We start from the raw sequence: 22,088 nt of genomic DNA, 5'->3' as shown, positions 1-22,088 counted from the left end.
GATATCATTTGAACTGTACATATAAACTGTGCCGAAACCTTCTCTTCTTACCTCCGGGGATGTGCTTACTGGTTAAGACTCCCTATTCTGTTAGTGTCCTACCCTAAATAAAAGAGGCTCGGAAAGTTTCTAAGCCGACTGGCCTTTTGGTTCCCCGAAAGGAGCTCATTCCTCAACTCGAGTTGTCCGCTCGGGTACACTGTCTAGAACATATACCAAGGTTGAACCTAGAATAACTTGACTTCATGCCGGATCCCTAGTAGGAACGCTTATTTGCATCATGTTGCATCTGGCTTAGGGGACTCAACACAGGGGTTGGGTCCGTCTAGGACTAGCAACCTGAAATGGAAAAAGACCATCCTGCTGCATTCTGTTTGTTTTGCACATTTATTTGCTTCAGATCTGCATGCTGGCCGGTTTCTGAAATCAAGAATTTTTGAAAAATTGAAAAAAAAATATAGCAGTGTAGGGAGATAACTACTTTTAGAAAAATAAAACCAATGTCCAAATAGTATCAAAACCCTGCCGAAATTTTGAAAATGAAAAAAAATTATTTTTAGTTTGATTTATTTGAAAAAAAAAGGAGTCTTTTTTACAAGTTTAGTTTATGTTGGGCGAACTACGCCGGTTTGATTCTCACAGGATGTGAGATACGTAGGCAACCCTCATCGGGTCCAACCTCCCATTTTTATAAAAATTAATAAATAATAAAAATGTCAAAATTTTCATTTTTCTGTCATAGAGTCGGGTGATGCTGTTTATATCAAAAATAGCCGAATGTTCCCAAAAGTAACTCCGGAAGGCTGCCTTTGTATAAACGGCCACTTCTTATTTTTTATTTTGGTTAGATCACACAACCTTAAAATCTTCGTCCCTGAAGTGCTGAAAGGTCGTGTTCAGAAATTCTTTTGTTAGGAAAAATGATCATATTTTTTAGTCGAATAAATTTTCGCTTGTTTAAATCTTATTAATAAATGTGCAGAATGAGCACGACTCAAAATGAACCTTTTTCAATCATGAATAAAATTCCCCTCTAATTGCGACTATGGTGGATGATTTAGGCAAAGAAGGGCATGACGAAATCAAGAAACATCTGAAAGGTCTCACGAGTTTGTTGGATATCAAGACTCGAGGAGATATTATAAGGGCACTGGTCCCTCACTGGGACCCTGCACACAATGTCTTCCACTTCTCGGACTTTGAACTTACCCCAACTTTAGAGGAAATAGCAGGGTACATCGGCAGTGCTGAGGTTCCATTGAGGCATAAATACCTGGTTGCTCCAAGAGCCAGCCGTAGCGGTGCACCGATTTTTGGACTCATTAAAGATAGTCAGAACAATCCATAACCCTGACTTGGCAAAATGTTTTTGCACTATGAGTTTCATATACCAAAGATATGGTCACATAGGAGGATTCGACAAGCCAGAAAACAAGTTGTGCAGCAAAAGTAACCGTCGAAAGTGGGATGAACATAGATGGGTTGCTTTCATGATAACCTTCTTAGGGCTCTTAGTGTTCCCAAGAAAAAACGGGAATATCGACATAAAGATAGCTGGGGTCGTCAGTACTTTGCTCACTCAAAAAGATAGCACGATGGCGCCCATGATTGTATCTGATATGTTCCAAGCTCTCACGGCCTGCAAAGCCGGAGAAAACTTTTTCGAAGGTTGTAACTTGTTGTTGCAAATGTGGATGACTGAGCACCTATGTCACCGAGCCCAGTTCCTGAGCCATGGATCTTCTGAAAAGACATGCATAGAGGAGTTCTACACCAGAATTAATGAGGCCCACCTACCTGAAGGAGTCTCGGCATGGACCTCATATTTCCGGACCCTCAACGCCAGTCAAATACAATGGACACTGGGATGGTTACCGGTCGACGAATTCATATACATGCCAACAGCTAGGCCCCATTTTCTCTTGATGGGACTTAAGAGCATTCAACCTTATGCGTTGTATCGGGTGTTGAGGCAACTAGGGAGGTGTTAGATAGTGCCCAAAGATGAGGATCTAAGTACCCAGGTAATTGAGATCAATTCCGATGGTCAGTTTCCTGAAGCAAGAGTCCGCCAGATTTGGAGCCAATGTCAATACTTAGAGGCAAATACTTGTGTGCTGAATCAGGCAAGAGGGGAAGTTTCACCTGGATATCAGGCTTGGTACAAAGGGGAAATGTCGTCTGGAAGGCCGACTAAAAGATCTCACCTTCAAGAATTTTTCAAGTCCTCACAAGAGCATTGGGACTGGTTGGCCAAAGAGCGGGAATATCTTGCCGAAATAGGCAAACTGAAACAACAGATTCAGGATCTGAAATTTGAAAGCAAAGTGCAGTTTGCTGCCAACAAGGGAGAAAAGAACAGATTAGCCAGAGAAGGCGAGATCCTCAAAGCTCAGATCTGGAAGATGAAAATGGATGCCGACAACCAACTGAGAAGCCGGGCTGATAAAAGGTTGATAGCAGGGTTAAGGAATCAGGTCGTTGAAGGCCAGAAAGACTTGGAAAGATCCAAGGCTAGCATAGCAAGATTACGGACCAGGTGGGCAAAAGTTACAGCAGCACGGAGAAAGCACCTATGGAAAGTGAAAAGGGATTACGAAATGAGTGTTACAACATTGAGAGAAATAAATTCCACTCTCAGTGATCGGGTCCTTAAACAAGCCCGGGATGCTAGAACAGATAGGGAACGCTGCTATGAGTCAATAGCCCGAATGGAAGAACAAATGAAGAGGTTCCAAGATCAGCTCATTGACAATAATCGAATATTGGGACTAAAGAATCAACGAATAGAACAGTTGTGCATAGAGAGGGATAGAATCAGGGGTAGGATCAATGAGATTGGGCGCAACATCACCACGAAATGCCTAACATGTGAAGAAATGCCCCGTGATATCCTTTTTGCCTCAGTCATGGGTTATGTCCACCAGATCATGGAGGAATTAAAAAGCTTGCAAAGAGGCCTAACACCAAAACCCGCGGAAAGGCCGAATGATGCCTCGCGGGCACCAAAATTCAAGGCTTTAATGTATCCCTAGTTAAATCCTGCACTTGTTTGTTTTTCAGAGTCTGTTGTCTACCCTTATGTTCTCTTCAAACATTCTTAAAAAGTATGGAGTCTGTATTTTCGTTTGTTTTTCTTTCAAATGATGGCTTGTAATAGCATATTTGGGTAATAAAAAGCAAAATTGGGTCTTTATTTTACTTATGGCACGAACTACGCTTGGTCTGATTCGTGCGGGGTCACGATACGTAGGCAATCTCTATAGGATTCGACCGTAATTAAAAAAAAGAAAAAAAAGAGAGAAGAAGAAAAGAAAGGTCCCTGAAACACTCGAAAAAGGCACAGATAAAATAAGCCGGGATGATGCATGCGGTCAGAGTAAAAGCATGTTAGAAATGATTAACTGCCTAAGAACATTGCATCCCCCCCAACGTGCAAATACAATATCTGTTAAGACTCTAACACTGACAAGTTTGTTGTTTTTCCAATCAATATCAGTTAGTTTGTTAAAGCGTATTGGCACCGTACTATTATCAAACAAGATCAAAAGGGCCCATACCAGAAAGCATGACTGGTTCAGACAACAATGTTGAGTCGAAAAAGACGGCAAATCAGATGCTGAAGGAAGCCATGGAAAAAATGGAAAAGATAAGGCTGGAAATGAATGAAATGCAGATAGCCTTAGCTAGATCCCAAAAGGGGCAGGAACTACCTGTTACTCCTACTCTCCAACCAGGACACACGTCAGCATACCCCTCTCCCAGTCCTTCATCGAGTTTCCCAAGCCATCACTACTATCAGGGAAGAGAGGCCTATGATCCCCAAGCTCCACCACCCAATCAAAATCCTCCTCCACAAAATGTTCCCGTCTTTGTGGCGCCTGCCCCAGCCCCATTGCACAGATCATCTAGTGAGCCGCTGTTTCAGGCTCACGACACACAATATTACCCCCTGAACTCACATTCAAAGCACCCGAGCCACATACCTATAATCCCCACTTTGAGGTCCCGGCGGAGATTGAAAAGTCGGCTAAGATCCCAGAGCAGGACGAGGTGATGCGGAAATTTAAAAGCCTGGAGCAGTCCTTCAGGAACATACACGGGTTAGGCAACCAGGTCAGCGTGGCCTACAAGGATCTATGCCCTTTCCCTGACGTTCAATTACCAGCAGCGTTCAAGATGCCCAAGTTCGATTTGTACGAAGGGCATGGCGATCCTATGGCACATCTACGGGGTTTTGTAGCAAAATAAGGGGAGCAAGGGGAAAAGATGAGCTACTGATAGCTTACTTTGGCCAGAGTTTAAGCGGGTCGGCACTGGAGTGGTATATAAGACAAGATCCGAGCAGGTGGTACACCTGGGATGACTTGGCACAGGCTTTCGCAGGACACTTCCAATACAATCTTGAGATAGTCCCAGACCGTCTCACATTGCTAAAGCTCGAGAAGAAACCCGGAGAGAGCTTCAGGGAATTTGGGTTCCAATGGAGAGAACAGGCAGCCAGAGTTAATCCTCCAATGAGAGAGGGAGAAATGGTAGATTACTTTCTACAAACTCTAGAGCCGACTTACTTCGGTCACTTGGTGACGTCAGTTGGCAAATCCTTCAATGAAGTGGTGAAGATGGGAGGTATGATAGAAGAGGGACTTAAGTCCAATAAGATCCCGAGTTACTCGGCAATTAAGGCAACAACTCAGTCCATTCAGAGCGGCACGGGGGGTGCGCTCGGAAAGAAAAGGAGAGAGGAGGTCACGACAATAGAGGCAAGCAATTGGTCCAGATCTAAAGGTCCTTCCCCTCATTACCAACCCAGACCCCATCATCTAAACTACCCACACAATCCATACAACCCTCCGCAACCCTACTACCCACCACAAGAACAACATTTTTCCGTCCATCACGCCCAAATTTACACCCAACCTCCGGCTCGTCCGCAATGGTGTGTATAGGCTCCTCAACATACATATGTACCTCAAAAAAACACATATCCACCACCGAGGGCCTACAGGAATCCTTCAGGGCCAAACTTCCGCGGAAATCAGGCTTTCAGGAACGAAAGAATGCAGAAGCCAAGAACATTCACTCCGTTGGGAGAAACCTATACTACTCTATTTCACAAGTTGAAGCAGATAGGCCTGCTAAGTCCTGTTGAAACCAAATTGCCAAATCCCCTTCCCAGAAATCTGGACCATTCAGTAAGCTGCGAATATTGTTCAGGTGCTCCCGGGCACGATACTAAAAAATGTTGGAAGTTGAAGACTGCCATACAAGATCTTATTGACACAAATAGGATCGAGGTTCAAGCACCAGAGACACCCAACATCAATGAAAATCCATTACAGGTGCACCATGAAGCCCATATGATCGAACTAGTGCACGAAGGAGGGAAACCAAAAACACCCTCACAAACGGTATTGATGATTCGCGCCAGTGCTAATGAAGAGTCGACCAGTGGAAAGGCAGTGGTACAGTCGGGAAAGGTATATGACAAGCCCTTTGTGATAGCAGGGAAAGGATCGTCTATTACTGCGAAGAAGCCAGAGTCAGTTAGAGCAGTGTTGCAGGGAGTAGCAAACAAACCAATGTTGGTAGTAAAATGGGTCCACATGGAACTAGTTGTTATCAAGCCGGTCATACAGTTGCTGATAACAAGTGAGAAAGCTGTGTCGTGGAGTTACAGTCAAGTGACAGTGACGCATAAGGGGAAGGAGGTTATGGAAGACGTATGCGAGGCACATGGGTTAACTCGATCGGGAAGGTGTTTTGCTCCCGCAGAATTGAGAAGGGTCAATCCTGAAACAATAAAGAAACCAGTAACAGAGGAAGAAACAGAGGAATTTTTGAAGAAGATGAAGGCGCATAATTACTCAATTATAGAGCAATTGAGAAAGACCCCAGCCTAGATTTCGTTGCTATCTTTGTTAATCCATTCGAACGATCATTGTCAGGCCTTAATGAAGATTCTGAACGAAGCCTATGTCCCGGAAAAGCTCTCAGTGAACCATTTGGAGAAAGTAGCGCACATGATCTTCAAAGTAAACCGAGTGACATTCTCTGACGATGAGTTACCGGTAGAGGGTACTGAACACAACAGAGCACTCTACCTGACGGTAAAATGCGAAGAATCGGTGGTCACTCGAGCACTAATTGATAATGGGTCAATTGCCAATATCTGCCCTTTGGCCACTCTAAACAAACTAAAGGTTGCGGATGATAGGATCCACAAGAACAGTGTGTACGTTCGAGGTTTTGATGGGGGCGGCACTAACACAATGGGTGATATCGTACTGGAATTAACCATTGGTCCAGTCGAGTTCACCATGGTATTTCAAGTAATAGATGTGGCAGTGTCGTACAATCTTTTGTTGGGACGACCCTGGATCCATGCAGCTAAAGCAGTACCTTCTACACTGCATCAAGTGGTCAAATTTGAATGGGATAGACAAGAGATTGTGGTACACGGGGATGACGGCACACACGCCGTCAGCGATGCTATTGTGCCCTTCATAGAAATCGACGATGATAAGGGCCCATGGGTTTATCAGGTTTTCGACGCAGTCTCAGTAGACAAAATTCCTAAGGGCGGGGGCCTTCCACTTCCCAGAATCACAGCTGCAACCTTCATGATAGCATCATAAATGTTGAATAATGGGTTTGTACCAGGAAAAGGTCTGGGGGTTGATCTGTAGGGAATGATCCAGCCAGTTTCTTTGCCCAAGAACCTGGAAACTTTTGGGTTGGGATTCAAGCCTACCGTAGAGGATGTGAAGCGAGCCCGCAAATTAAAGAAAAGAGTTTGGGTCCTTCCTAAGCCAGTCCCACGCCTGTCCAGATCATTTGTCAAAGCAGGATGCAGAAAGTCGCCGGTCCCGAAAGTTCTTGGACCTCTGATGGGGCCAGATGGAGATTTGAATGAAAGCTTTGAAAGAGTGTTTGCCGATATCAACATGATAGAAGCTGGAGAGGGTTCCAGTAAGGCAGACATACAGTTTGTGGGTCCTAAGGTCAAGGTCAACAATTGGATAGCTACTCCTCTTCCTACTTGGAGGGAGTCCTGGTAGTTGGCTCTGATTTTCCTTGTTTGTTTTCTGGATTATTCCAGGGTTGTTATCCAGATTCCTTCTTATTGTGTTCAATAAAGTGTGAAACCTTGTTACCCCATAATTCAATAAAATGAAAAGTGTCTTCTTTATTTTTTTTATTTTATAAGTTACTATTTTTAATTTTGTTTCTTTCGTTTCTTTTTCTGAACAGTTCTTTTCATACTGGTTCTAATGACATGGCATGCACAACGGATCTTCAACCTAGTCAAAAAGGTCAATCTGATTCTGAGCTAATCATACAAGAGGTCGATTATGATAATGAATCGGAATACGATGAGGATGAAGCATTCGAGGAGATAAATAGGGAGTTAAGCCAGTTTGAAGAAAAATGCAAACCCAATTTAAATGACACAGAAGCCATCAGTTTAGGGGATGCCGGCGATATCAGAGAAACTAAAATAAGCATCCACATTGCACCAAATATCAGGGAGGAATTGATCAAAACACTTATTAAGTTCAAAGATGTTTTTGCATTGTCGTATGATGATATGCCGGGGTTAAGCACAAATTTAATGGTTCATAAATTGCCCACTGAACCGGCATGCCCTCCCGTCAAGCAAAAATTGAGGAAGTTCAAAATGGATATGAGTGTGAAGATTAAAGAAGAAGTAACCAAGCAGCTGCAAGCAAAGGTTATTCGTGTCACTCGATATCCTGATTGGTTGGCTAATGTGGTGCCGGTACCAAAAAAAGATGGAAAGATCAGGGCGTGTGTCGATTACCGCAATTTGAACAGGGCAAGCCCTAAAGACAACTTTCCTTTACCCAACATCCATATCTTGATCGACAATTGTGCCGGACGTGAGATCGGATCTTTTGTGGATTGCTATGCTGGGTATCATCAGATTTTGATGGATGAGGAAGATGCGGAAAAGACAGCCTTCATTACACTGTGGGGAACTTATTGCTACCGGGTAATGCCATTTAGTTTGAAGAATGCTGGGGCGACGTACATGAGAGCAATGACCACTGTGTTTCATGACATGATCCACAAAGAAATTGAGGTGTACGTAGACGATGTGATCATAAAGTCCAAGCATCAGGAAGACCACGTAGCAGAACTAAGGAAGTTCTTTCAAAGACTTTGAAGGTATGATATTAAGCTCAACCCGGCCAAATGTGCATTTGGTGTTCCATCTGGGAAGCTTTTGGGATTCATCGTCAGTCGGCGAGGTATTGAACTGGATCCATCAAAGATCAAATCTATCCAAGATTTTCCACCGCCGAAGAACAAGACAGAAGTAATGAGTTTGTTGGGAAGGTTGAATTACATCAGCAGATTTATTGCTCAACTCACAGCAACCTGTGAACCAATTTTTCGACTGTTGAAGAAGGATGCCGCGGTAGGATGGACGGAGGAATGCCAGAAGGCATTCGACCAGATCAAAGAATATTTATCAAATCCACCTGTATTGGTTCCCCCTGAGCCGGGAAGACCATTAATTCTTTATCTAACGGTCTTGGAGAATTCGTTTTGTTGCGTGTTGGGACAACACGACATTACAGGAAGAAAAGAGCAAGCCATCTATTATCTCAGCAAGAAGTTTACAGTATATGAGTTAAGTACACTCAACTCGAGAAGACATGTTGCGCCTTAACCTGGGTGGCCCAGAAATTGAAGCATTATTTATCCTCATATACTACTTATCTCATTTCCCGTTTGGATCCATTAAAGTATATTTTCCAGAAGCCTATGCCCACAGGAAGGTTAGCAAAATGGCAAATATTACTCACGGAGTTTGACATCGTCTATGTGACGAGGACAACCATGAAGGCCCAAGCGTTGGCAGATCACTTAGCTGAGAATCTTGTTGATGAAGAATACGAGCCGTTGAGGACATATTTTCCTGATGAGGAAGTAATGAATATAGATGAGTTGGACTTACCTGAGGAACCAGGTTGGAAGCTTTTCTTTGATGGAGCCGCAAATGCGAAGGGAGTTGGAATAGGAGCAGTGCTTATTTCTGAAACAGGACATCATTATCCTGTTATAGCTCAACTACTTTTCTATTGTACCAACAACATGGCTGAGTATGAGGCATGCATTTTGGGTTTGCGATTAGCGGCAGACATGGATGTCCATGACATCTTGGTCTTGGGGGACTCGGACCTCCTGGTGCATCAGATTCAGGGTGAATGGGAAACACAAGATTTGAAGCTCATACCATATCGACAATGTTTGCACGATCTGAGCAAGCAATTTCGATCAGTGGAGTTCAGACACATCCCAAGAGTTCACAATGAGGTTGCCGATGCATTGTCCACTTTAGCATCAATGTTGCACCACCCAGAAAAAATTCATGTTGACCCGTTGCACATCCAGGTTTGTGATCAGCATGCCTATTGCAACATGATAGAGGAAGAAGTGGATGGCGAGCCATGGTTTTATGACGTCAAAGAGTACCTCAGGATGGGGATATACCCGGAGCAGGCCACCGGAGATCAAAAAATAGCCATTCGGCGATTGTCAAGTGGTTTCTTCCTCAGTGGAGGAGTGTTGTACAAAAGAACCCTAGATTTGGGATTGCTGAGATGTATAGACGCCAGTCAAGCCACGACAGTTATGACAGAGGTACATGCTGGAGTTTGTGGGCCACATATGAGCGGATATGTATTGGCGAAGAAGATTCTTCGAGCAGGGTATTATTGGCTCACTATGGAGCATGATTGTATCAATTTCGTGCGGAAATGCCATCAGTGTCAGATACACGACGATCTGATTCATTCTCCACCAACGAAATTGCACACAATGTCAGTATCATGGCCATTTGTGGCATGGGGCATGGATGTCATTGGGCCTATTGAGCCGACAGCTTCGAACGGTCACAAGTTCATTCTGGTGGCCATCGATTATTTTACTAAGTGGGTTGAAGCCAAAACTTTCAAGTCAGTAACCAAGAAGGCAGTGGTGGATTTTGTCCATTCCCATATCATCTGTAGATTTAGGATCCCGAAAGTGATAATCATGGACAATGGTGCTAATCTTAACAGCAATTTGATGAGAGAAGTTTGTGAACAGTTTAAGATTATACACCGTAACTCCACACTATATCGTCCCAAGGCGAATGGAGCTGTTGAAGCAGCCAACAAGAACATCAAGAAGATACTGAGGAAGATGGTAGAAGGATCCAGGCAATGGCATGAAAAATTACCATTTGCATTGTTGGGTTATCGCACTACCGTCCGGACTTCAGTAGGTGCAACCCCTTATTTGTTGGTATATGGAACTGAAGCAGTAATACCAGCGGAAGTTGAAATTCCATCCCTTCGGATTGTTGCTGAAGCTGAGATTGATGATGACGAGTGGGTCAAAACCCGTTTGGAGCATCTAAGCTTGATTGATGAAAAGAGATTGGCAGCTGTGTGTCATGGCCAGTTATATCAAAGGAGAATGGCAAGAGCCTACAACAAGAGGGTGCGCCCCAGAAAATTTGAAGTGGGGCAACAAGTGTTGAAACGAATCCTGCCACACCAAGCAGAAGCAAAGGGCAAGTTCGCCCCGAATTGGTAAGGACCATTCATTGTAACTAGAGTATTGTCCAATGGTGCTTTATGTTTAACAGATATCGAGAGGAAATGCGTCGACATGGCTATCAATTTCGACGCAGTTAAGAGATATTATGTATGATCTCTTTTGATTGTAATTGTCATTTGTTTGTGGTTGGCATTTATCGGAGAATGAAATGACGGAGGCAATTCTTTCTTCTATCAAAACACTTTAACCTTTGCTTACCCTTTTGAGCCTTATTTATTCTTTCATATCCCTCTTTTGGAGTCAGAAATTAAAAATAAAGATAAAAAGAGAGAAAAACAATAATAAAGACAAAAGCAAAATCATAAGAAAAACAAAGGAAGCGGGAACTACGTTTGACCTGATTCCTCAAAGAAGGATACGTAGGCGCCTCACGACTCGGTCATAGTGCAACAAAAATAAAAAATCCCCAAGTAAGAAGAACTGGGGCAGAAGTTGTGAAAAGAAAGTTTGATTCCAAGAGTTGTACTGTTTCACCCCTCCAAATTATTTTAAACTTTTGATACCCCTTTTCCTTTTAGCCATACACAAAAAACCATATTGATGTCCAAAAAAGACCTCCCGATTAGTATCTGAGAAGTTCCATGTTCATGTACGTGGAAGTCGGGAACAACACTCTAATCCCCAGCAAGGAAGAGGATCATAAACTGGAAATGAATTGATAGCCGAAAGAATCCCCAACAAAGAGCGTCATATCGACAACGCTCCAATCCCCAGCTGAAAAATAAAATAAAATGAGAGAGTCTTATCGATGAAAACCTTCACAGGCACCATGAGGCGACATGAGTTGAGAGAAATGAGAGAGTCTTATTAGTGAAAACCCCTAGAAGGTCACTATGAGGCGACAAGGCGAGATTGGCGGAAAAGGTCCACCTTTGGAAAAAGTTGAGTATTTATTTATCCCCAGCGAGATGAGGCCATCTGAAAGATTGATTGATACAAATAGACTGGGTTGATCAATCCGGAATGCATGACATGATCGTTGAGATTGGTTATATCATTCAGATAAGTTCTTTTCTTTTCTTTTTCCCCAGCGTTTGTTCAGAAAGACTTCTTTTTCTATCTTTAAAATTATCACGCTTTCATTTTTTGGTTTAAAAGATTTTATTTCCCCAACAGTTTATCTTTGAAAAGGATTTTCAGAGCTTATTACCAGTTGCCAAAATGGTGCAAGGCAAAATACGAAAAGGACAACCCAAAGATAAGGCGACAAAGCGAAAAGAAGTTTGTCGCAAGACCAAATGATGAATGGGTTTAGATCCTAAGAGGCCCAAATTTTCCAAGGGAAGTTATGGATCAAATTCCAAGATGATCCCCAACAGATTTGCGAGATACAGGAACAACTCCGACAGATTCTCGACCAAGCTCCACAATGGTAGGACAACACGGAGCGGGGAAGGAAGAGAAATGAAAACCATCCCCAGCAGGAATACCAGCCCCAACAATCAATATTCTCCCAGAAATTTTTATAGCAAAGCAGAGAAAAGAAAAGGAAAAATCATCCCCAACAGAAGTGGCACGACTACTCGCCCCGTTTTAAGCTAACAAATTTTTCTTTGATTTGAAACAGGGAAAGGAAATATTATTGACTGCAGGAAGACAGGGTCAGAAAGAAGATTATCAAACTGGGGCAGAAAATTTTCTCTCATTACGAAAATTTTCTTAAAATCAGATAGTCATTTGGGAAAGAGAGAAGATAACACAAGTGTTGAAGGAAGAAAAATCCCCAGCAGTATACGAGAAGGGAGATACAAGTTGTAAGAGAAAAGCAATCTTGGAAGAAGCAATATAATTAGTATCATCCCCACCATTGTTAAAAATAGAAAGATAATTCCCCAGCAGTGTTATTCCCGACAGGTTTCAGGGAAGTGAAAGCACCAGCTTTAAAGGAAATAGTCTTCGAAGAAGGAAAATGACACATTGATGAAATAAAATATCGGTGTTATCCCCAGCAATTTTTAGAGGAATAAAACACCAATTTTGAAGGAAGAAGTTGAAGAAGTCAGAAGCCCGCCTGGAGAATAGAGGTGATAAAATTTTGAGAAAATTGAAGAAGTCAGGAGCCCGCCTGGAGAATGAAGGTGATAAAATTTTGAGAAAATTGAAGAAGTCAGGAGCCCGCCTAAAGAATGGAGGTGTTATAATTTAAGAAGTTATTGAAGTCAGGAGCCGGCCTGGAGAATGGAGGCTGAATTATTTTGAGCAGTTGTTGAAGTCAGGAGCCCGCCTGTAGAACAGAGGTTGTTATATTTTAAGTTGGAGTCAGGAGCCCGCCTGGAGAATAGAGGTGTTATTTTTCGGAGTTGTTGTTGAAGTCAGGAGCCTGCCTGGAAAATGGAGGCTGAATTATTTGATAAAGTTGTTGAAGTCAGGAGCTCGCCTGGAGAATGAAGGTGTTAAAATGTTGAGGAAGTTGAAGAAGTCAGGAGCCCGCCTGGAGAATAAAGGTGTTAAAATTTTGAGGAAGTTGTTGAAGTCAGGAGCCCGCTTGTAGAATGGAGGTCGTTATATTTAAGTCGAAGAAGTCAGGAGTCCGCCTGGAGAATGGAGGTGTTAAAATTTTGAGGAAGTTAAAGAAGTCAGGAGCTCGCTTGGAGAATGGAGGTGATAAAATTTTGAGAAAATTGAAGAAGTCAGGAGCCCGCCTGGAGAATGGAGGTGTTAGAATTTAAGAAGTTATTGAAGTCAGGAGCCCGCCTGGAGAATGGAGGCTGGATAATTTTGGGAAGTTGAAGAAGTCAGGAGCCCACCTGGAGAATGGAGGTGTTAAAATTTTGAGGAAGATGTTGAAGTCAGGAGCCCGCCTGCAGAACAGAGGTGTACATTTTAAGATCAAACAGAAGTCATTAATAAGGAGGAGTACAACAAAGATCCCCAACATAACAAGCTTTAATGTAGGAAGCAGTGTCCCCAGCAGATAGAACGGAATAATAAAACTTATGCTCAAAAAGGCAAAAGGCCAGTGTCATCCCCAGCAATTTTCGAAAGAAAGGCACCAGAGGAAACACAAGCTGATAAAAGCGAGGCAACCAGAGCAAGGGGAAGACAAATAAGATTTTGTAATTCCTAGCTTAGTCTAGCTTCTTATTTTCTTTTGGCACGGTGTAATAAGGAGATCGGGAGGCAGTAGCAACAACAATAACAACAAAACGCAGTTCCATGGAAGTCCCAGCTACCAAAACTTCCCGAACTACATTAACCTGATTCCCTTCTAGCCAGGGATATGTAGGAAACCTTTGAAGCAAAGGTTCGGTTAAATCCTTTTCAAAAATGCTTCACACGGTGTATTCCAACGGGCAAAAATCGCTCGTATCCGCTCACTTTATCTTTGTACAAAAACTTTTCATGTTTTCGGTCAACGAGGTGCAGCTGTGAGCACGTGATTTTTGCTTCACGATAATTACTCCAAAAGAAATCGAAAAATAAAGCAAGTTACCTTCGGGTACAATCTTGAGAGTTTGCGTGACATTTTAGTAATTATTTTGTTCGTAAATGTTTACCTTGTTGCAGTTTAATTAAAAATACAAAAATACTTGTTGCATGCATATATAGGATTAATTGAGCCTTTAAGAATTAATTAAACCATAATTTGGTTTTAAAAAGCGAAAATCACAAAAATATGCATTTTTATTCTATTTGTTGTCATCGTGTGATTTTAAATGTTTTAATTTGTGTGTTAATTGTCGTTAAGTGTTAATTAATATCTATGTAGTTTAATTTTGGTTGTTATTTAATTAGGAATTTTTTTCTAAAGAAAAGAGTGCAAAAAATTGAAGAAAAAATCGGATTTGGGCTTCACAATTAAACCAAAAGAGCAGGCCCAATGTGTGTAATAACCCAGTCCAAGACCAGGTCTCTCAGCCGTCTCCCAAACGACGTCATTTGGATGCTTTCAATCTGGACCATTGATCAGTCAGATCTAACGGTCCAGTTCAGTTCTTTCATTAATCCAAACGACGCTGTATGATCACAATCAATCAGGGCCGTCTTTTCCCTTTAATCCAACGGTCCCGATCAATCCTCTATACCCGACCCACTTCATCCCAAAGACCGACCCAGTCTCATTTAATCAAACGGCACCGTTTCCCCCTTAACGAAAGATCCTGGCCATCGATCCCAGCTCATCCAACGACCAGGATCAATTACCTCACCCCGTATATAAGTCCTAAACCATACCCCACACCCCCCAAAGCCATACCCCCCTTCACCTCTTCGTCTTTGAACCTTCAAAGATCAGACATGTCCGCCGCCTTCAACCACCGTCTTCCGCCCACCGGAAATCGTCTCACGGCGGTTCCGGTGGTCCAAATGACCCCAGCTTAACACCCTCGACTCCTCTTAACCTCCCCATTCCAAATCCATAACCCATATCTCTCGAATCAGGCCCCAACGTCGAATCTTCGATTGAAGGTTGGCCTGAAAACCCAACCCTTTCCGATGGCTACCAAATTAACACCATAGCTTCTCCTGACTATCCTAGTCATAGATCCGGTAGTAGTTTAGGTAGAATCTTCCTGGAACTGCTCGAATCTTCATTTGAAGATTCGAGCAAAATCTAAAACTACCCTAATGTACCCCAAAATCACACCAGTCACTCTCCTGACCTTACTTGTAACCAAACCAAACTTGGTTTGGTTCGAATCTGACCAGAAATGATCAAGCCCCAAATTAGACCTTCAAGAACCCTAAAATTCCAAATCATGGAATCTGCCCAAATTTAATAAAATGTTGGGGTCTAATCGACCTTAATCGAAGTATTTTCAGTTGAGAATACTTCGACTAAGGTCTGTTCGATCTCAAAGTGTCCGAATCAGAGTTTCGAAGACTGGGTCCGTATAATTCTGTTATTATGAGGTATTTCCTTTTCTTTCCTTCGTATTTGCTTCTCTACATATCTGTTTATCTGCTGTATTGATTTTAAAATTTCTTTTGGTCAATTGACCTTGTTCATATTCAATAGGATCAATTCTATCATTTGTTTAGGTTCGATATGATTGTTATGTGTTATAATTTGTATAATCGATTAATGAGTTGCGTCGATTAATTAGTTTCCAGTTAATCTATGTTTCTGTCAATACCACTGAAATTGCCTGTGAATTGCCTAATTGTTTGGGGTCTGATTGTTTAGTATCAGTTGTTGTAAGCAGTCCATTAATTAGTTTCGTCAATTAATTCACTCTCGTTTGTTAAAACAGAAAGTTTGTCAAACATTGTTGTGTATATTTGATTCGTGGCCATTTGGTTTCAGGGCATTGTCATCCTAATGACAATGAACTTGCATTCCTGATGTTTGCATTCATGTGCATATTGATTAAATATTTCAATTTCAGTTTTAGGGATTGTGTTAAGTTCTATGTTGTGTTAAGTCTAGATTGATTTAATTCCAAGTTCATTTGTTCCAATTGATTTCTAACTTTAGTCCTTCAGTAATCGGAAATAAGTTTGGGTACATTTGAAAGTCAGGTTTAAATTTTAAATCTTTGTTAAGGTTGAAAACAGATTTCAGATTTTAAAAGTTGTAATGCAATAGTGTTTATGTTAGGAGGGCAGTAATATTAAGGGTTTTCAGGGGCAATTTGGGATTGAAACAGTTAAGTTTATATTTTAGTATTAGTGCTTTGTTAATGGGGGTATTAACTAATACATTAATGGGGAACGAGAGGTAATGGGGGCTGAAAATCAGGGAAAAGGCTTCCTTAGTGGGATTTAAAGTAAAAAGAGCAGATTTTTAGTGGGGAATTCTGATTTTTTTTGAAAGGGAAAAAGACCGGGCAGATTGTATAAAAAGGGGGGCAGACTGAAAAAGAGAAAAAAAAACGGGACTAAAAAAGAAAGAAGAAATCTGGAAATACTGGAAAAGGAGAGGAAACAAATTCAGAAAAAAAATCAGAACTTTTAGATTAAGAGTTAGAGTGTTGAGTTTGAACTTTTGCACTAAGAGTTGTCAGGCTGCTGTTCCTAAGTATTTGAAAATCAGAAAACTTTTGTTTCCTTGCATCTGTCTATGTTTCATTTTGGTACTGCTGAGTTTTCAGTTTCGTTTGAGCTGGGTTTACTGGTTGTTGTTGTACTGCTTGGTGCTGATTGTCGTTGTTGTTAGCTACTAGTTACTGATCTTCACTTTCTTCTTCCGTTTCTACTATCAGGTACACTTTCGAATCATTGGGATGCGGCTGTTGTAGTGAAAAGAAATACTCAAGTAGTCAAGTCTTTAATTTGTATTTGCATGTTTAATAGTCAAATGATAGGCAGATGTATAATCTATCTTTGTAATTCAAATTAAGAACATGGACGATGAAATTCATATTTGGCTAGAACTATTTTCTTTTGATTATAAACTGTAATTTGTAAACTATTAATAGCTTTCCAGTGTATGTTAGTTAGAATTCTATTTTATTTCGAATTAAGTATATTGAGTTATTAGAATTAAACAAGTTTAGGTAATCCTAATTGGAGCCGGCATCAGTCTGAAATAACAAGTTAATCGTGAACCTGCTGATAAACCTAGTTAAGGCATAAATTTGGACTAATTGTGTGAATTAGGTATTAATGTTTGGTTCAGGCAGCTCGTTTGTTTAAAAAGGGGATTTGTTTGGTTTGAAGGGATAATTGTTTGAATAGGTTTAGTTCCGCCAGTTTTAGGCAGAAATAAAAAGGCCATTAATTTTATAGAATCTGTAGGCTTGACATATTTGAAGTGCGATTCAATGTAGAAAGGATAAGAACCTTAATCCAATAGGTTATCCAAGTTAACGAGTTAGCTTCAACAAACTTTTGTAAGCATCAGTAATTAAGGTGGGTTTAGTTTCAAATAGTTGAAAAGCATTTAGTCCCAATGAATCAATTCGTCTAACCATGCGAGTTTAATCTAGCTATAGGTTAATTAGTTTTTTTTGAATATGTTATTTGTCGATGTTGCATTTTATTTATAATTTCAATTTCAGTAATCTTCTCTTCCAATAACATTTGTCTTAATCTAGCAATTAATATGTCACGTTTTTTTAGCATGTAATTAACTAGGATCATTTTCTTTTATTTTAGAGAACAACCTAAATAGAAATGTAGTCGCTTTAGGACCTTTCTTTTAAAAAGAATGAGATGAGCCTCGCCGAGTAAAAATATAAAAATTGTGGGGCCCTCGGTAAATATTTACTTTAAAAATTGCTTAGACTTCGGAATGGACCGTTTAGCAAACTCTCACGGCCATACCCAAAGTAAATGATACGCTAGTCGCTTTAGGCGCGCCTTTAATAATTTAATTTTCTTAAAACTCGGGTGCACATTTATGTGACCCAAATCCAAATCTCAACAGAGTCGAAATATGTCGATAACCACGGGTACATTGATGTGACGTGGTTCGAGATACATTCTCACGACGTTGCAATTCTCTATAAAAATAATAATAACAATAAAGCGGTTAAAAGTTGAAATTGCACTATAGTTTTTGAACAGGTATTAAAATTCAGATATTTTAGCCATTACAACAGTTTAAGCGACTGTGCTAGAACCATGGGATTTGGGGGTGCCTAACACCTTCCCTCGAGTCAACAGAATTCCTTACTTAGAATTTCTAGTTCGCGGACTTCATTTGGAAAGTCGAATATTTTCCTCGATTCGGGATTAAATTGGTGACTTGGGACACCCTAAATCTTCCGAGTGGCGACTCTGAATAAATAAATAAATCCCGTTTTGATTGTCCTTTAATTGGAAAAAACTCCCTTCCGCGCCCTTTTAAGGTGGCGCAGGCGAAAAAAGAGGTGTGACAATGAGTATTACTACAGTTTTGGGGCTTAACTTAAAAAAAATTGAAAAAGCATGAACCACATTATTCCTTGTCAAATCAATCCGATGGGGGAAAAAACTCGACAATCAGTACTACCACATGGAAAGTTTTGGGGCTTAACTTAAAAAAGAAACTGAAAAGCATGAACCACATTATTCCTTGTCAAATCAATCCGATGGGGGAAAAACTCGACAATAAGTACTACCACATGGAAAAAATTAAATTGATAGAGTAGGGGTCGGGTTAGTTCGGATTTTATAATTACCAAACCAAACCAATTATTTCGGGTTATTAAATCTAAAGACCAAACCAAACCAATAAAACTCGGATTTTTCAATCTCGATTTTTCTCGAGTTTTCGGATTTTTCGGGTTTTTTCCGGTAAAATCTTCGTATAACAAAACATATAATGTATGCTCAAAATACTTCTTTAATCCTAGTAAGATACAACTATATAAAGTATTTTCAAGAAAATAATAAAAAATATGAGATATGTCATGGCATTATCCTGAAATATTCAACAATAAAGACAATAAAATTATATAATATAAATATTGCTAATTAAAAAAGCCATAATAAAAAGAAACATAATCTAAAATTACTAAATCATGCTAAAATAAATAGACTAATAAGGGAGTATTAATTACACGACTAAACGCTAAAGAAAAATAAAAATAGGTTATGCATTTTTATCTAAATTATTGCAAAATAAAAAATAGATATTTAATACATTCTCGTTCGTAATATTGAATTGAATGTCTTTTCTTAGTATTAGTATTGATTTGATTTTGGTTTGGGCTTTTGTTAACATTATTTAATTTACTAATATTAATGGCTATAAAACTTATTGGAACATTCAAAAGTTCTAAATCCAACCTTGAAATAATACCTTAAATGATAAAATTATGAAATTTTTTAAGAAATATTTATAAATTGCATCACAATAAGTATATTTATATATTAAATAAATCTAAAATTTCTATATATGTAATGTCGGGTTGGTTTAGTTTCGGTTTGACTTTCTTTAGTTAAAACCAAACCAAACCAATTATGGTCGGGTTTTTTTTCCAACACCAAACCAAATCAAACCATAGTCGGGTTTTTTTTTCCGATTTGACTCGGATTATCGGGTTGGTGCGGTTTGTCGGATTCCTTTGTACACCCCTATGATAGAGCATGCAAGTTGGACGGATACCATTGTTTTCATGCATAACCATTGTTATATTCATATATATGATGTATGAGGAAAGAAATAAATAGAAGATTCGATATTCTAACATATTTCTGAAGTAGAAGGAAGGTGTAATAGCAAGATTACCCTGCATTTGAGATGGAGTTGACATGATTTGTGTTTGCAAGAAGATGATTTTCTGTTGCCTCTCTACAGTTGAGGTGTTGTTGCAACAACAATGCTGCTTTCTAAGGCATTGTCATATGATAATAGATCCCACAATTTTTGATATTCTTATCATGAGCTTCTTTTACCATGTGAGGACTTCTTTTATCTGTCAAAAATCCATCTATATGGGTATTCATTTTTGGCAAATGTCAATAGTATAGTCGTACTAAAAAGTTGCGACATTATGATTATTCTTTTTCGTCAAGCATTAAGGAACATTCACAACACCACAAAATACAACTGGCGTAATCAATTTCTCATATTATTGATTGTAAAACGAAAAAATAAATAGCACCTACATAGATAAATAGCAAACAATGATAAAGAATGCACTTTTAACACTTAATTTATAGGGAAGTTACTTCAACCATAGATGGAAAACAGGAAGATGCAATTGATAAAGAGTCTAAATTATTCTCGGCCCTCATCCCCAATTATTCATGATCTTTTGTTCCATAAGCGTACTCATTTAAAATATATATATTTAGCAAAAACATTCACTTGTTAAATTGAAAGGGTGTAAATTTTACATGCCGCAAACATTCACTTGTTAATATGGTCTTTTAAGATTTCCTTTTTTTTTTGTTTTGTTTTGGTTTCGTTAGTTTATCGTAATTTTTTTTCCTTTTTACTAATCCTTTTTTATTAAATAAAATGAGGGTAATATAAGCAAAAAAGGCATAGATGCTAAAGATTTCTTCTGAAAGAGTTACTGACTCACCACTATTAATTAAATAACTGGGCACTTGTTAACATCATTTACAGAAGCAGTGGGCAATTTTTCTGTGTGGTCATTGTGTCGAACACATCATGGGCACCAAAATAAGCATATCCTGTTCGTTCCTCCCCCAGAATTAAGTAATTAGAACACATGAAATAAAAATGCATATGAGGAAAGTATAGAGAGATTAAATAAAGAGGCTAAATAGTGTATTTCTTCCCTCATTTTGCTTTTGCGCTGTGAGTCTTAATGTTCATTCAAAGAATAGAGAGATTAGCAGAGAAAAGAGTAAACCAATAAGTTCAACAACGGTGAAGCAACATAATAAAAATAAAAAGTGAACAATATCAGATTTGAAGAAGAAATTTTGGATCAGAAGTTTCAAGAGAAATGCACCTTTTAGTTTTCGACCGAAGAGTTTTTTTTCTTTTTGGTAAAAGAAGAAAGTTACCAACTTTAGTGTATGAATCCCAAATTCAGATTATCGGTGCTGCAATTTTGATAGTATCATAAATAGATTTTCGACAGTTAGATCAACTCTTGATGAATTATAAAGCAAATACACGGAAGGGCACAATGCGAAGTTTATCAAAATTAGAAGTCAGGAATACATGAAAATTTCATGATAAAAGATGAGAAAATAACCTTTTCTCATTGAAGAGAGAAGAAAGAATCAACAGGTGTATTTGATGTCTCTCCATGGTGGGCTTTTTCATTATCAATTTAGGGACTAAACACCCGTATAAAGAGACGGTGGTGTTTCTCAAGCGGTGTCAATATGTCATCACTTATTTTTTTCACGGTTGAAGTCAAGGAAAAAATGAGAAAAAATGTAGGAAAAGATAAATGCAAATCCTGCTCGCTAAGATTGCCACGTCACCGGGCTAATGGCCTTCAATTATATATATATATATATATATAGAGATTTCACCCGTCTTAATTATGCAACACTTTTTTCCTTTTTAGTCTCTAAAAAAGAATGTCACCTTTCCTTACTTAGAAATAATTTATCCGTAGAATTTATACTTTACCCCTTAGTGAATTGATTATAGGCATACAATTTATTTTAGACTACAAATTTTAAAAGTCTTTCTTTATTTTTTACTAACTCTAATATTGCCAGATAAATTGAAAAGAAAGGAGTATGATATTTTAGTATCATCAAAGAGTTATACGATGATTATATGATTTGTTTAATTTAGTTACATATATTTTTATTATAAGAGTACTTACATCGAGATAAGACGATAACTACAATTTTGTGAAAATGTATCCAAACAAATCAGATCATGAATGTTTGATATGATTAATATTCTTTAATAATGTTCGCACATTGCGCGAGTAGTAATATTAGTTGTAATAATATGAAGGGTTGGAAAATATAAAGATGAGAGACGGTTTAGGTGTTGAGGGGGAGAGGGTGTGGAAGCGGGGTCCACATAAGAGAGTACAAAGTAAAGCTAATGTGAGAAGTGTGCAATGACAGACTATGACATAAGCAAAGGTCAATTTAGTCAAGGTACTCAAAAATTTATATAGCAGCTATAGTAA

The 22,088-nt window shown here is 39.4% G+C and overlaps 1 long non-coding RNA gene across 7 annotated transcripts in view; it reads right to left on the bottom strand.

Annotated features, from left to right (window-relative positions):
- LOC107774515 (uncharacterized) overlaps positions 1–21,339 on the bottom strand; it is a 28,647-nt gene extending 7,308 nt beyond the window's left edge. Inside the window, exons 1-4 of one of the 7 annotated variants that reach the window (XR_012708499.1) lie at positions 21,183–21,337; positions 20,934–21,027; positions 20,538–20,649; positions 19,736–19,937 (exon numbers count right to left, since the gene is read on the bottom strand). This is a non-coding gene — a long non-coding RNA (uncharacterized LOC107774515). Of the gene's footprint in view, positions 1–19,735; positions 19,938–20,537; positions 20,650–20,933; positions 21,028–21,182 lie in introns of all 7 variants that reach the window. The other 6 variants (XR_012708495.1, XR_012708501.1, XR_012708498.1 and 3 more) reach the window with 6 other exon arrangements.
- Positions 21,340–22,088: the final 749 nt, after the last annotated feature.

The sequence above is a fragment of the Nicotiana tabacum genome, chromosome 1 (assembly GCF_000715075.1).
Source record: "Nicotiana tabacum cultivar K326 chromosome 1, ASM71507v2, whole genome shotgun sequence".
Classification (NCBI taxonomy): domain Eukaryota; kingdom Viridiplantae; phylum Streptophyta; class Magnoliopsida; order Solanales; family Solanaceae; genus Nicotiana; species Nicotiana tabacum.
Note: the sequence above shows the minus strand (reverse complement) of the source record. Positions and strands in the feature narration are given on the sequence as shown.